At 41.2% G+C, this 17,581-nt stretch overlaps 1 long non-coding RNA gene across 1 annotated transcript; it reads right to left on the bottom strand.

The window, feature by feature from the left end:
- Positions 1 to 434: 434 nt before the first annotated feature.
- On the bottom strand, positions 435 to 9,682 carry LOC115439215 (uncharacterized). The gene is made up of 3 exons (XR_003938233.1): positions 9,549 to 9,682; positions 3,716 to 3,718; positions 435 to 445 (listed from the first exon to the last, which is right to left on the bottom strand). It is a non-coding gene; the product is annotated as an uncharacterized LOC115439215 (long non-coding RNA).
- Between the last annotated feature and the right edge of the window lie 7,899 nt (positions 9,683 to 17,581).

Genomic DNA, 17,581 nt, shown 5'->3' with positions numbered 1-17,581 from the left:
TTGGATCAGCTGGTTCTGGGCCCTAGTTTTGGACCCTGGTTGTCAGTCCTGATGAAACCATGTATATTAGTCCATCCATCCATTCTCTTCCGCTTATCCGGGGCCGGGTCGCGGGGGTAACAGTCTAAGCAGGGATGCCCAGACTTCCCTCTCCCCAGACTCCTCCTCCAGCTCTTCCAGGGGGATCCCGAGGCGTTCCCAGGCCAGCCGAGAGACATAGTCTCTCCAACGTGTCCTGGGTCTTCCCCGAGGTCTCCTCCCAATGGGACATGCCCGGAACACCTCCCCAGGGAGGCGTCCAGGAGGCATCCGAAACAGATGCCCGAGCCACCTCAGCTGGCCCCTCTGGATGTGGAGGAGCAGCGGCTCTACTCCGAGCTCCTCCCTGGTGACTGAGCTCCTCCCCCTATCCCTAAGGGTGCGCCCAGCCACCCGACGGAGGAAACTCATTTCGACCGCTTGTATCCGGGATCTTGTCCTTTCGGTCATGACCCAAAGCTCATGACCATAGGTGAGGGTAGGAACGTAGATTGACCGGTAAATCGAGAGCTTCTCCTCTCGGCTCAGCTCCTTCTTCACCACAACCGACCGGTACAGTGACTGCATCACTGCAGACGCTGCACCAATCCGTCTGTCAATCTCACGCTCCATCCTTCCCTCACTCGTGAACAAGACCCCGAGATACTTAAACTCCTCCACTTGGGGCAAAGACTCCCCACCGACCCGGAGAGGGCAAACCACCTTTTTCCGGTCGAGAACCATGGCCTCGGATTTGGAGGTGCTGATCCTCATCCCGCTCGCTTCACACTCGGCTGCAAACCGCCCCAGTGCACGCTGAAGGTCCAGGTTCGATGAGGCCAACAGGACAACATCATCTGCAAAAAGCAGAGATGAAATCCTGTGGTCCCCAAACCGGACCCCCTCCGGCCCTTGGCTGCGCCTAGAAATTCTGTCCATAAAAATTATGAACAGAACCGGTGACAACTAATAGGGAACGTGAGCTGGGTTTAGACCGTCGTGAGACAGGTTAGTTTTACCCTACTGATGATGTGTTGTTGCAATAGTAATGCTGAAACTAATGTATATTAGTTTCAGGTCCAAATAGCGCTGACCCCCTCCCCCCTGGATCAGGTCTGGATCCTCCATGTGGGTCCACATGTCAGTGTTCATGGACCACTTGTTCTTTGGTAGCTCGTACAGATCCATGTCCAGTCCAACTGTCCTTCATTTAATTTCAGATTTCCCATGGTCCTTTGCTCTGGCTGTGTTTACTGCTATACTCCGTCATGTTGAACAGGTTGGTTTAAGACACTCAGTCTGACTGAGAGGGGCGTGGCCTGGGGGGGAAGTGACATATGTGCAGACCCTCTATTTATATTTTATGGAGAGGGGGCGGGATTAAATACGTTTCACTTCCTCCCACCTCTGTTCGAGCATGTAACTGAAACTAATGGACTGCTTTTCTTTCTAAAATTGTCTTAAATGTTGATTTTTGTTTTATTATTTCTGTTTTTACTGGTCTTTACTCCATCATTCGACCTTTTGTCCTCGAGCTTTTTTTGGGGGGGGGTGGTTTGTTCAGTTTTTTTGTCCATTTTAACTCCTCCTACTTCCTATCTCCGCCTCCAGACCTCAGATCCACAGGTAATCGTTAAAATCATCTGCAGAAACACGCAAACATCCACAGAAACACACAAACATCCACAGAAACACACAAACATCCCATGGGTTCCGCGTGTTATTGAGTATTTCACCGAGTGGAAAACCAGCCGCCTTTCCAGAGCTCCGCTCAGCGGGACGCCGCCGGCCGACGCCCACTTCCTCCCGGACTGGAGCTCATTACTCCGTGCGAGCGCGGCAGGAAGTCGAGGAGGTTCACGGAAACGATAACCCGCGCACGCTAACTGTTCCTATTGATTTGTCCTCGCAAATAATTTAGCGATCCATCTTAATCTGCTGGTGACCCGCCCTCGGGGAAATAACGAATTATCAACTGCATCAGAGAGCGAGAGAAAGTGGAGTTTAAGTGAGAGATGCAACTGGAACATACAGATATAGATATACAGATACAGATACAGATACGTTCACTGGTATCAGAAGAGAACTGAAAAATACTATAATATAGAAAATAAAACAGACAGAAAGAACTGAATTCAATATGATGATGGTTAGAAAATCAAGAGCTAAAAAAAGAAAAGAAACAGAAGAAAAGGAAGCGGAAGAAAGACACGAGGAAAGAAGGAATCTGAGACCAAGGTTATTATCGTTAACGAAAACTAACAAAATGACGAAAACTAAAATTTAAAAAAACATTTTCGTTAACTGAAATAAATAAAAACTATAATTAAAAGAAAAAAACAATAACTAACTGAAACTGTATTGTGTGTTTATAAAACTAACTACAATGGATAAAAATTATGGATAAAATTCCCTTTGTTTTTGTCTTTTGTCAATGTCTGATTGATATGAAATTGATTTATTTCCCTCTAGCAATTTCAGCTGCTGTCACCATATGATATTTAAGGGTCCGTCACTTGTGTTCACTTGTGGTTTCCAGTCGTCTTCTGGTCCCCACTCTACCTGGAAACATGGAGACTAAAGCAGCAGAGTCCTGTCTGGGATTGATTTGAATACGACGACAAAGAAGAAGAGAGAAGAGACAACAAAACCAAAATTAATACTAAAACTAAACTAAAACTAAGCATTTAGAAAAAACAATAAAAAAAAACTAGCAAACCTGCTCTAAAAATGAATTAAAACAAACTGAATTAGAGAAAAAAAAAAGTAAAAACTAAATAAAACTAAACTAGAATGAAAAATCAAAACTATTAGAACCTTGGTTCAAACTTAAATTCTGTTTTACAGAAATTACAGTGCGACATAAGAGTGAATGGTTGGATGTGAATGAATATTTTATATAGATGGAGTTATAGAAACTCATTTTTTACTGTTTTTTCATGTTTTAGTTTGTTTTAATGTCTGTTTTTTTAGTGATAACATCAGCCTGCCCAGGGACTGCAGGTGGAAATTAGCACTAGTGCTAGAACCTGGTACACTACATCTGTCCTTTTTAAGGTTAATGTATAATGTGCATTGTCCCTGTCTAAATAAATAAAACAAAATAAATCAACATTACAGTTTAAGATCCTGTTCAAATTTTCATATTCTATTCGTTCAGAACTAACATCAGAACAGTATTTTAGTTCAATCTCAACAAAGGAACGAACATTATCTAATAAAAGAGTGTTAAATAAGAATAAATAAGATATAAACAAAAAACAAAAATGAACCTCCACAATATCTGCATTTGAATAAATACCTAAAAATATCAATACAGTACTTCTGAATATCGATACAGTATCGTGAAATGAAATATCGTGATATATATTGCAGCATCAATATTTTCTCACACCCCTACACAACAAACCCCGCCCCTCACACAAGCCCCGCCCCTCACATGTATTGTAGCTTAGTGTGGCATCGATCCAGCTGATGTCATCACATCTGTGTGTGTGATGATGTCATCATAGACACATTTCACCCATTATAAGTAAATGGGAAAAAAAAATATTTAAAAAAAAATCATAAAAATTTTTAACTTTGACCTACTTTTCCCAAATCTAATCACATCTATTCTGGGTCACTGCTAATCTTTAACCCCAATTAGGTCTGAATTCAACCAATAGTTCTGCTGCTAAAGTGTAAACAAACAAACAAACTGAACCAAAAGCCACACCCCTTTCCTCCCTTTCAGGGGGCGGGGTCATACCCAGACACAGATCAGAGGTCTTCTTTGCTTTTAGACGTTGGACATGTTGTTTTTTTTTTTTTCTTCTTGTCTCCAAAGGACGATTCTAATCTGTCCGCTGTCGATAAAGTTGTTTTAAAGTCGGCTTCCTGTCAGACGGTCGCACAAACACCTGCTCGGGTCAGTTTTATCAGACAGACTTTAACAGACGGCGCCAGATGAAGGTCAGGACACGCCCACCTCGCCATCGACCGGCTGTCATCATGTGTATGACACCGGGCAGAGAGATAACGACATGCTGCCTTCACTGTCGTCAGGCCTTTAACTGCTGCTGCGCCGCCTCCAAGTGACACCGCACTGCCTTCACTGTCGCCACGACGCCACAGACACTACTATTTATTTGATGGTGAATTAAGGACAAAGGAATGACAATAATACAGGAGAGGTTTAAAGAAAAAGTTGTGATTTTGACTGCCAATCAACTAGTGCTGGGTTTGACTGGACTCTGAACGCACCATGAACAATAAACAATAATCATCCATATCAGACTGTGATCACAACATAAACATCATCCATATCAGACTGTGATCACAACATAAACATCATCCATATTAGACTGTGATCACAACATAAACATCATCCATATTAGACTGTGATCACAACATAAACATCATCCATATCAGACTGTGATCACAACATAAACATCATCCATATCAGACTGTGATCACAACATAAACATCATCCATATTAGACTGAGATCACAACATAAACATCATCCATATTAGACTGTGATCACAACATAAACATCCTACAGTCTGGACTTCATTCCTCAGTTCCAGTCTTTCATTCGATGCTAAACGGCGCCGTCTTCTGACCTCGCCCCGTCCTCGCTGTTCACCACTTCCTGCTCTTATTAAAGCGCCGCAGCCTGGACTCGACTGGGGCTCAAACTGCAGAGTGTGAACTTCTAATTGGCGTCTTGTTCCAAAGAGGATTATGGGTCCAGTTAGGGACCCGGGTCGGCCAAAGACAGATTATACTGGACATTATTGAAAAGGGGAGGAGGAGGAGGAAGAGGATAAAGAAACACACCGAGGAGGATGAAGAGCTTAATCTGTACAACAACGACTCGCATCCATGGACATGTTATAAACCCCACTAATGAGGAGGACTGAGGAGGAGGAAGAGGAGGAGGAGGAGGAGGAGAAGGATGAATGAGGATGCATGGGGAAGACAGGGCAGAGGAGGAGGAGGAGAGGGACAAGGAGGAGGGGAAGTAGGAGGATAAAGGGAGAGGAAGAGAAGGGGGAGGAGGATAGAGGATACATGGAGAGGAGGAGGAAGAGGAGGACATTGGAGGAAGATGGATGGAGGATGAAGAAGAAGAAGAGGAGGAGGAGGAGGAGGAGGAGGAGGAGGAGGAGGAGGAGGAGGAGGATGATGAAGGAGAGGAGGATGGAGAAGGATGAAGAGGAAGAGGAGAGCACAATGAGAAGAGGAGCAAGAGGAATAGCATGGAGAGGATGGAGGGAGGAGAAGAGAGAAGGAGAAGAGAGAAGGAGAACAGAGGAGGAGAACAGAGGAGGAGAACAGAGGAGGCCCATGAGTGAACCCTTCCTCCTCCTCCTCCTCCACTTTCACTAATGTTCTTCCACAGTAACAGTGGAGTTCAGTCTGTTTTCACCTTCAGCTGAACTTCACCTCCCTCCTCCTCCTCCTCCTCCTCCTCCTCCTCCTCCTCCTCCTCCTCCTCCTCCTCCTCCTCCTCCTGGTGGAGTTCATATCCCATCAGCAGGTTCAGGTCTGGACCTCAGGGAACCTTCATTCAGTTTATTTTTAAGGATCTGACGCTTTTCAACGCAAAGAAACGAGGAAAATCTGTGCAGAGAAATTAAATCCACATCCAGTGGACGGACAGACGGACTGACAGCTAATCTGGTAAAGAGGAGAAGTTCCCTAATAAAGAGAAGAACTGAGGAAGACCGATAAGAGGAGGAGGAGGAGGAGGGGCGATAAGCAGAGGAGGGCAGAGTGAGCAGAGGCCATCCAAGAACAAAAGACTCATTTGAAGAAGCTGTGAACAGAAACAGCTCTGGGGTCCGACGGCGAAAAGTTCAGAAAGAATCAGAGCTGTTGAAAAAATGAGTGACAGGTTCCAGATATGAGGTGTCCACGTTCCACGTGTTCTACCAGCGTCTGATCAGAACACCAGGGCTCTGCTCTACAATGGAGAACGGACCAGGACTGGAACAGAACAGGGAGACGTGACCCACAGAACCTAATGAAAACAGGACCAGGACAGTCCTCCACGTACCCATAATCCATCAGGGCTGACACCTCTGGGGGATTCTTAAAAATCAAATAAAACAAAAAATACCACCTTGTTAACAGTATCGTGATATATCGTATTGTGATCCTAGTATCGGATCACCAGATTCTTGCCGATACACACCCCTAGTTTAATGTGACGCCAGTTTATTGCATGTGCCGTGCTATACGAACGCATTTTCATCCTTTCACGTGTTATTTAACGCCATTTGACGGTGTATCAATGTGCTAACCGCGAACCCGAACCTTAACCGTAACGGCTAATCACGCTAGCTGCTAAAACAGAGTTTTATTTTACGTGGCATAAATATAAACGCTGAAAGCTTATAATGCGTACACTTTTAATTGGCGTGTTATCTGTACACAATTCATGACATCACGTTGTGTTTAGATATTGTTAAAACAGCTAATGTGGCTGATTTTAGATGGTCAAGACTACTACTACTACTACTACTACTACTACTAATAATAATAATAATAATAATAATAATAATAATAATAAATCACACTTATATAGCGTTTTTTTGGACACTCAAAGACACTTCTCAAAAAACAAAAACAAAAAGAGCAGCGAGAAAAAAAGGCTCAAGAAAATGTAAGTTTGAACAGGTGAGTTTTCTGTAGTGATCGGAAGTTTTGTATCCGAGTTCCTGATGTTTTGTGGGAGTGAGTCCCATAGGGTGTGGGGGGGGGTGGGGGGGGCTGCAGCGAAGGTTTAACAGAGTTAAAAACCCAACATAACAGGAAGTAAAAGTATACAAACAGAACCCATTAACTCAAACTTTACACCCGCGCTGCCGCTGTAGTTTATTAGAACCATTTTGTTAAGTGACTCAGGTCGGGTTTTTCCGTTCAGCTCATAAACCCGACACTTGCGATCCTCTGAAAACCCACAATAAAGACAGAGGAGATTAGAGCGGTGGGAACAAGGCGAGGAGTTGAAGTGAGAGCGAGGAGTTATGAAAGATGAATGGGAGCACGCCGTTGATTGACAGCGGCGTCGGCGCTCCCAGCAGGCCCGGCGTGAATGTGATTATCCCGGGATAATGCTGTTTCCTCTTAGAATAGACCTCCGCCGTCTCACAGGGGACGGATTAGATTTAATTAGTCTCCGTCTTCGCTCCGACTTCGGTGTGATGAACATTCACACCTACAACTTCAGTCACAAACCGGCCCGCTGATGGAGGCGGGAGGGGGGCGGAGCCAGCGGCGGCGGAGGAGCCGGAGGAGATCCACCTCAGCTTCTACATCCATCAGACAGAAACTGAGAAGGGGGGGGGATTAAATATGTGCCCCACGTCTGTGTTTTAACCCTGGGATCCACCACTCTGGATGAAGGAGAAATAATAAAACAGTTCCAGTGTTCCTGTACGTCAGCGTCTGTTCTATGTGGATCAGAACCAGTTGAATGTGTGAGGTGGTCCTGGTTCTGTTCTGTGTTCCAGTCCTGGTTCTGTCTCTATGTTCCACTCCTGGTTCTATTCTGTGTTCCAGTCCTGGTTCTGTTCTGTGTTCCACTCCTGGTTCTGTTCTGTGTTCCACTCCTGGTTCTGTTCTGTGTTCCACTCCTGGTTCTGTCTCTATGTTCCACTCCTGGTTCTGTTCTGTGTTCCAGTCCTGGTTCTGTCTCTATGTTCCACTCCTGGTTCTGTTCTGTGTTCCACTCCTGGTTCTGTTCTGTGTTCCAGTCCTGGTTCTGTCTCTATGTTCCAGTCCTGGTTCTGTCTCTATGTTCCACTCCTGGTTCTGTTCTGTGTTCCACTCCTGGTTCTGTTCTGTGTTCCAGTCCTGGTTCTGTCTCTATGTTCCACTCCTGGTTCTGTTCTGTGTTCCAGTCCTGGTTCTGTCTCTATGTTCCACTCCTGGTTCTGTTCTGTGTTCCACTCCTGGTTCTGTTCTGTGTTCCAGTCCTGGTTCTGTCTCTATGTTCCACTCCTGGTTCTGTCTCTATGTTCCACTCCTGGTTCTGTTCTGTGTTCCACTCCTGGTTCTGTTCTGTGTTCCACTCCTGGTTCTGTCTCTATGTTCCACTCCTGGTTCTGTTCTGTGTTCCAGTCCTGGTTCTGTCTCTATGTTCCACTCCTGGTTCTGTTCTGTGTTCCACTCCTGGTTCTGTTCTGTGTTCCAGTCCTGGTTCTGTCTCTATGTTCCAGTCCTGGTTCTGTCTCTATGTTCCACTCCTGGTTCTGTTCTGTGTTCCACTCCTGGTTCTGTTCTGTGTTCCAGTCCTGGTTCTGTCTCTATGTTCCACTCCTGGTTCTGTTCTGTGTTCCAGTCCTGGTTCTGTCTCTATGTTCCACTCCTGGTTCTGTTCTGTGTTCCAGTCCTGGTTCTGTCTCTATGTTCCACTCCTGGTTCTGTTCTGTGTTCCACTCCTGGTTCTGTTCTGTGTTCCAGTCCTGGTTCTGTTCTGTGTTCCAGTCCTGGTTCTGTTCTGTGTTCCAGTCCTGGTTCTGTCTCTATGTTCCACTCCTGGTTCTGTTCTGTGTTCCAGTCCTGGTTCTGTTCTATGTTCCACTCCTGGTTCTGTTCTGTGTTCCAGTCCTGGTTCTGTTCTATGTTCCACTCCTGGTTCTGTTCTGTGTTCCACTCCTGGTTCTGTTCTGTGTTCCAGTCCTGGTTCTGTTCTATGTTCCGGTCCTGGTTCTGTTCTGTGTTCCGGTCCTGGTTCTGGATGCACATCAATCTAACTACAGAAGTGGGTGGGACTTTCACTGGAGGAGAACTCAACTCATCCAATCACAGTCCATATCTGACTTCTATCAGTGACCAATAAGAACTAGACTGATATCTGGAACCATTTACATGTTCTAAACCATCAACAGATGGACCAGTAGAAGGAAAGGAACATTTCAAAAAATTCATCAAAAATTCCAAAATTTCTCCAAACTGAATAAACTTTGTCTCCATTGTCCCAAAGAAGATAAATAAAAGGTTTTAAATGAATCCGACAGTAGTTTGTTGAAATCTAGACATTGATGACCTTGAGTTTGACCCTTCGAAGACACTGAAGGTCAAAGGTCATGGACCCAAATGAAGGTCAACATATGACTTCATTCAGTGATCAATAGAAACTATATTGATATCTGGAACCATAACACAGGAAATCATTCCTGCCTGTGTTAGTTCCACTTTAAAACCTCATAATTATAAATACACACAACTATATTTTTTCACACTTATGTACGTTTCATGGCCTGTGTAATGCACATGTGTAAAAAAATAAATAAGCAGAATCCTAATATTGTTTAAATGTTGTTTTTTTTGTTTGTTTTTTAGAAATGTCGTGTTGTTCATGTTATTCATTGTTTGTGAGAGGATAGCTTTTTTAAATGTAAGTATTTTCACAATTTAATTTGACTTTTTTTGCACTAAAATAAAGAGAACAAATTAGAATTGTCATTATTTATAATTATTATCATTGTAGAAAAAACCTATTACGCTAATGCTAACTAACATCTACTTTCTTCACATCTGTCATTAAACTTTAGTGAAATATTGGTGTTTCTAAACTCTATGGACATAAATATGTGGACACATCATGTCTCCAGCTGTCAGATGTCCTGTTCATGAGGATCAGACACAGAAACATCAATATTAATAACCAATAGGATATCTATCCCATAATATAAAACTATATTCTGACATTAGTCCTCACTGTTTTGGATCCCAGAAACGCCTGGATTCAACGTGTCCACATACTTTTGGACATATAGTGGATCAGATTTGTGGGTGAAATGACCAATAAATGTTTGATTTTCACTGTTTAGTGTGTTTTCTCTGGTCCGTACGAGTCGACTGAGTTTCATTTAATCACTTTTCAGCAGGAGTTTAGCGTCTTTTAGGTGAAACCGTCAGTAGATGAACGCCGTTCCGCCGCCGTCGGCTTCGTGCAGACGTTCGACGCTCTGCTGACACAGTTGTTTTTCCTTGTTTTGTGAAGTCAACACATTGCGCATCGTACGCTCAGCTTCAGGCGCCTGTGCGTGTGTGTGTGTGTGTGTGTGTGTGTGTGTGTGTGTGTGTGTGTGTGTGTGTGTGTGTTTACATCAACACAAACACACGCTCTTCTTCAGATTCACACCGGAGACGACGTCAGGATCATGTAAACATCCGCCGACTACCGGCCGAGGGCGGAGACTTTCCGGCGGCTCCGCGTTAATCCCACAGCGTTGCTCCGATTTCCAGATAATTCCTGGATGATCCACTCCTGTGCCTTTTGTTCCACATCATTAACATGGCTGACTGTCTCCGATCCGAACCCCAGACGCCGATTGTTTGCTCTGCTGATAATTAGAAAAGTTCCCGCGAGGGCACTTTCAAGGCTCTAATTGATTCTGACGCAGCGGTTTGATTGGATTTACCAGCGGTGTGATTGAACATGGTGATAATTACTCTTATTCTCCGGTGTTTAGGTTTTTTTTTTTTTTTTTTTAGAACTATCATTTTATAAACATATTTTACGATTAACTAAAATGCATTAATTACACCAGCCCCCCCCCCCTCCAGGTGGTACCCACATAAATATGCAGACTTATCAAAACTAGGGCTGTGTATCGGCAAGAATCTGGTGATACGATACAAATCACAATACTAGGATCACAATACGATATATCATGATACTGTTAAAAAGGCAATTTTTTGTTTGTTTTTTAATGATTATTTTCTTGTAGAATTGAATTCCAGCAGAAATCTGCACAAATACTAAACACATTTTTATTTGATCCCAACAGGATCTAATGCTATATCACCAAATGTTCCTGTGTTCAAACTGAAATTCTGTTTTACAGACATTCCAGTTTCAGATCCTGTTCAAATGTTCAGATTCTTTTAGTTCAGAACTAACATCAGAACAGGATTTGAGTTCAATCCCAACAAAGGAACTGACATTATTTAACCTCCTCAGACCCAGCTATGGGTTTTCTGTCCACATTTGAGGACAAGAGTTTCACAATTTTATACAAAAAAAAAAGAAAACTGTCCACCACAAAGGACATTCCAGAAAAAATTTAAAAACTGCATCTGAAAAAACTGTTGCATCATGATGTTTCCAATATCGGTGCTTATTTAATAAAAAACAAAATAAGCTGGTACTTTGCTGACATTTCCTGCGTCTTAGGAGGTTAATACAAAAGTCTTAAATAATTATAAATAAAATATAAACAAAAAACAAAACAAAAAAATGAACCTCCACAATATCTGCATTTGAATAAATACCTAAAAATATGGATACAGTACTTTTTAAAATCGATACAGTATTATGACATAAAATATTGCGATACTGCAGAACCAATATTTTCTAACACCCCGTAATCAAAATAGGAACATTTCTGAAGCTGCGTTTCAGTTCTATGCAGCTATGCAGAAAATGAATTGTTGCACAATTCATTTTCACACATCTCCATTAATGAAATAAAAAAAAAAAAAAAACAGGCTTGAAAGGTTCACATTTAGAATATTGATTCGTTATGTGTTACACGAGGTAAATTACCGGATAGAAAAACAAAGAAGAGGACTAGGCAGAATAATTACCATAAAGGTCAATCTGGAACAAAGGGGAAAAGATGAGTTTTTCTGATTAGTTCAAACAGAGGATTTCAGATTTGTGAGAATTAATCAGCAGAGGCATCAAGTGTCATTCTGATTTTTTCCCCATGTTTTACGTTTTAATTGTAATTATGGGTTTTTAACTTGTCTCTTGTAAACACTGAATTGCCCTGTGTATGAATTGTACTATACTAATAAATTTGCCTTGCCATGACAAAACACTCAAATGTGAAAGAAGAGCTGCAATCACCCAGTAAAAACAAATAAGTCTGCAGATCAGGTTCTTTATCAGTTGTATCAGAATGATCCAAATCAGCATGATACAAAATTGCTAAATAATCAAGACCAGAACATCCAATAAATAAAAGTAATAATAATAATAAGAATAAGAATAAGAATAGAAATTTAAAAAAAAAAAACTTCAGAAAGAAAAGAGAGAGAAAAAAAGATAGGCATATACGAAACAATTTAAATCAGAAGTTGCGTCAGTGGCTCAAACTGAAATGTGTTGTTCCATTTACAGAACCCACATCCTACGAGGACAGAGCAGTGGAGGGTCCGAACACAAACTCTTTGTCTCTGACCCTGGTGGTCTCAGACTGGGGGTGTTTCTATGGGGTGGGGCTGCTCCGTCAGCACACACAGCTCTGTTTATACAGTCCACACTCTGGTCCACTCCCACACGCTGCTGAGGTGCATTCATGGAATTGGATGTAAATGCACTAGATCACATTACACCTGGAGGCGGTGACGCGTGTTGTTCTATAGACGTCGTGAAGACATGTCGTCCCGTTGTCAACACAAAGCAGAATATTATTCAGCGAGCCGTCAACCTGTGATTTACACAGATCATTTTTGAAAAGTACTGCCAATAAAACGGTGTAGGTCTTATTCAAAGTCGTGCTAATTATCAGCGTATTGTTCTCTTATTTTGTCACGGTCTAATTTAAGTTAAATCCATCTATCTTTGTTCAAAATGAAGTGAATCGTCCGTTACTTCTAGAGCAGGGGTCAGCAACAGGCCGCTCCAGAGCCACATGTGGCTGTGCTCTGGGAACATGAATAATTAGATTTAATTTAAATACATTTTATTTTAGTTCATTCCTTTTTTTAAATGTAATTCTAAATTTGAAGATTTTGGCGATCTTCAAAATGTTAAAGTAAAACGTGTTTAATTTTTTGTCGCTCAATAAAATAATGGCAAAAGGCTTAAACTGTCAGTTCCATTTGTTAGTAATAATAATAATAATAATAATAATAATAATAATAAACTGTATTTGTATAGCACCTTTCATACAGAAATTGTAGCCCAAAGTGCTTCACATTGATTGAAAAAAAACTACAACATTAAAATACATTAAGATTTAATTAGAAATACAATAAAATAAAAATAAATATAAAAACAGCGCACATTAAAACATTTGATTATACATAGAATTTTTTAAGTGCAAGAAATAAGATGAAATTTGAAATACAATAAAATAAAAAATAAAAACAGAAATACAATAAAATAAAATAAAAATAAAAAACACACATTCCTGGTTCCTGAATTGTGACCCCATTTTTATCTCCTTTCAAAGGCTAATGAGAATAAAAATGTTTTTAATTTGGTTTTAAATATATTCAGTGAACTGGCTTCTCTCATGTCTTTTGGAATTGTATTCCATAACTTTGGTGCATAGTTAGTAAAGGCTGCGTCCCCCATTTTCTTTGTAATATTTCTGGGAGTCGCTAGTAACCCTGCGTTTGATGACCTCAGTGTTCTAGTTTGTACATAATTGATCAGTGAGTTTGCAATGTAACTTGGTCCGGTTCCATTTAGAGCTTTATACGTGAGGAGTAGTATCTGAAAATCAGTTCTGTAGGTTACCGGTAGCCAGTGCAGGGAAACCAACACTGGAGTAATGTGCTCTCTCTTCTTGGTTTTGGTTCATAACCTAGCTGCAGAGTTGTGAATCAGCTGAAGTCTGTCTGTGCTGCTTTTTGGGAGACCTGTAAGGAGTGCATTACAGTAGTCCAGTCTGCTGGAGATAAAAGCATGGACCAGTTTTTCAGCATCCTTTCCATTTATAACCGGCATTACTTTGGCTATGTTTCTGAGGTGGAAGAATGACGTTTTACTGACTTTCTTTATGTGGGACTTAAAGTTTAAGTCTGAGTCTATAATGACTCCCAGACTTGTCACTTCTGGTTTGATCCAGGAAGTGAGTTTGCCCATCCTACTCATCAGCATTTCCCTTTTTGCTTTTGGGCCAACAAGCAGGATTTCAGTTTTTTCTTCATTCAGTTTCAGAAAGTTCCTGCACATCCACTGATTCATTGCTGTGAGGCAGTTTGTAATGGAATGGATGGCTGTCACGTCATTGGGTTCTGCGGAGATGTATATTTGTGTGTCGTCCGCGTAGCTATGGAAGCTAACATTATGTTTTCTGATGATATCTCCAAGTGGTAGCATATATAAGGAGAACAGTAGTGGACCCAGGCAGCTCCCTTGTGGAACCCCATAGCATGTATCATGTGTGTTTGACACGTGATCTCCAAGCCTGACATAGTACTGTCTTCCCTTAATATACGTTTTGAACCACTGTAGTACACTGTCAGAAAAACCTACGAGCTTTTCTAGCCGATTAATCAGGATGTCATGATCAATTGTATCAAATGCAGCACTTAGGTCAAGGAGGACCAGGATTGAGACCTTGTTGGCATCAGAGTTGAGCCTGAGGTCACTGATTATTTTGGTGAGGGCGGTCTCAGTGCTATGACCAGCCCTGAAGCCTGATTGGAATTCCTCTAAGATGTTATTCTCTTTGAGATAGTGGTTTATTTGAGCAGAGACTATCTTTTCCAGTACTTTGCCTATGAACGGGAGATTAGATACAGGACGAAAACTGGTCATAGTGTTACTGTCAAGGTTAGGTTTCTTTAGTAAGGGTTTGATAACAGCTGTTTTGAAGGCATCTGGAAAGATACCAGTATGAAGAGATTTGTTTATGATTTGGAGTAAATGATCTGAGACGCTGTCAAATATTCTCTTAAAGAATGCAGTGGGAATTGGATCGACAGTGGATGTTAGTGGATGAGGATAAAACTTGTATTCTGATTAGTGGTGTGTTTGTCATGAACGTAGCAGCTGTTAGAGCCAGCTCTGTCAAGTGAATGGTAGGAGCCGGCTCCGACCTGGGGGCCAGAGACCCTTTTGTTTCTTTTCAGGTCGCACATATTTGCTCTGCTGCATTGACCGGAGCTGTCCAGTGCTGAAGCTGTTCAGAAGGAACAGGAAACCTTTTGTTCCTTTAATTTCATATATGTTAGGGCTGGGCAAGTTAATGCATTATTACCGCGTTAACGCATTCATTAAATAACGCCGACAATTTTTTTTTAATCTCACGTTAATGCCGTTTTATCATTGTTCTGCCTTTCAAGCAAGTCTTAGTTCAGTTATACATACAGACTCTTATTTTGAAACTCCTGCTTTTATTTTGGTGCTCAACACGCACCAAGCACCGTTGTTCTGTGCACGTGCAGCTGAGAGAAGAAAAGAGCGAACTTTCCAAGTAATGCTGAATCAAACTGTGGAACTCCTGCAGTTCAACGCCTGTATGTGTCTGTCATTCTGTTGTTTGTTAAATAATTTCACATTAAACGTGCCGTTAGAAACATGTTTATGACCTTATTTTGGATGTGTTTATTACAATGTGTTATTAACATGTTTAAGCTAATTGGTTTATGCTAGCAGTCACAGATGGGTTGCTAATTCTTTCTGCAGGCTCATGTTAAGTTGATGTAAATTCATTGGTTGTGTTTAATATTCCAGCCTTTGAACTAACCTGGACTTCTTTACCATGTGACTGTTGGATTAGCAGTCAGTTTAAATTTAGAATAATTACATCTGTGCTTTCTCTGTGAATATGCAGATCATTAATAGACATAACTAATTGAATTATTTTGTCTTTATTTTATTAGTTAGTTCCTTCTTATGTCCGAACTGACTACGGTAACACCGAAAGGACAAAACATACGTTAGTGCAACTTATTCCCACCACTAGAGGGCCCCCTTTGTTTACTTTGAACAACTGAGCATCACATATTATTGGGCTTATTAGTATTAGTACTTATTAGTGGGACTAAGACTCCTGTCAATCATTCACAAGCGGAAATAAACTGGTGTGGACATAAACATGGAGAAAAGTAGCGGTCTGTTCCATGGACATTTTCATTTAAAATGTCTTCAGATGGTGGGGGGGGTGGGGGACACAGGTGTTTGGAAGCACTGACTTGTGCAATTATTTTTATCAGCGGAGTACTGCAGTCTGAAATATCACTTAAAGGAAATACATGCTGTTGATGCCGGCAACCCCCCTCCCCCCAAAAAATATAACAATGCGATTAATCACAGAAATCCACACGATTAAAAATTTCAATCACTGCCCAGCACTAATATATAAATAAACCCCGTGTGTCCGTCCACTGTCATTGATCCAACTTGTTTTTGTTCATTTTGTTATTTATTTTGTTTATTTTGCTACATTTTTTTGCCCATTTTATTATTTTTTGTCAATTTTGTTCAGTTTGTGGCTTTTTTATTTTTTTATTTATTTTTTTTTTTACACCATTTTAGTAAATTTTTAGCTTATTTTTTTCACATTATTTATTATCTAGTACTTTTTTATGTTTATTTTTGTTCCTTTTATTTAACACACACACGTATGTCATATATATATAAAATAAGAAACAATGACAGAAAAGAAAATAGATTGAATCAAACTCTAAACTTATTTTCCATGTCAGAATAGAACATTTAACAAACCAAAATGCACTAGAATGAAGCATTTAAGGACGACATGCACCACACCTACAGGGGTTGGACAAAATAATGGAAACACCTTCACCTCAAGATGATAATGCCCCAATCCATACAGCTAGAATTGTTCAAGAATGGCATGAGGAACATTCTAATGAAGTTGAGCATCTGGTATGGCCGGCACAGTCCCCAGACCTCAACATTATTGAGCATTTATGGTCAGTTTTAGAGATTCAAGTAAGACGTCGATTTCCACCGCCATCGTCTCTAAAAGAGTTGGAGGGTATTCTAACTGAAGAATGGCTGAAATTCCTTTGGAAACAATTCACAAGTTGTATGAATCAATACCTCGGAGAATTGAGGCTGTAATTGCCGCAAAAGGCGGACCTACACCATATTAAATTATATTTTGTTGATTTTTTAAGGTGTTTCCATTATTTTGTCCAACCCCTGTATCAGAATATTACACACTTTTTTTTTTTTTTTTTTTATACACACACACACACACACACACACACACCCTGTTCTTCCATTTCTGTCTAATACTCTGACAAACAGGCACGAGCGAAGATGAGCCTCCAGGAGTCGAACACATTCAGGGTTTGACAGATCAGAGCTGGAGGTTTTATTTAGTTCCTGATCAAAGATGAAAGCAAACGAAGTCCAAGAACGCACAAACTGAAAACACTCACACAAACACAAACACACACACACAAACACACACACACACAAACACAAGCGTCAACCGCCTTGTCTGTTCTTTAAAGACCACACCGACGATGCTAAATGTGTCGGTGCGTTCGTGTGTCCAAGTCTCAGGGGGGAAATATTATTAGACTCATGCATGTGACATAATCGGTCAATCAATTCCTTCACGAGTCCCTGAAGAGCAGCGCTAAAGCTAAAAATACGACACCGACAGCACGAGGAAAACCACGACAGGACGACTTCAGCAGCTCACATTAAACCAAGTTAGGAGTTATTTCACATCAGGAGGATTTAACACTATTATTTTACACCAGCCTGATGAAAACAGATGCATCAAACTGAGAACAATGTCACAGTTCATCCATATTTACACATTTTATTCCACTGCTGACCTGTTTTTTCTTTCTATCTACTTCAGTATTTGTCTTTATAACATCAGTGTTAACCCG

Source organism: Sphaeramia orbicularis, chromosome 19, assembly GCF_902148855.1.
Source record: "Sphaeramia orbicularis chromosome 19, fSphaOr1.1, whole genome shotgun sequence".
Lineage (NCBI taxonomy): Eukaryota > Metazoa > Chordata > Actinopteri > Kurtiformes > Apogonidae > Sphaeramia > Sphaeramia orbicularis.
Note: the sequence above shows the minus strand (reverse complement) of the source record. Positions and strands in the feature narration are given on the sequence as shown.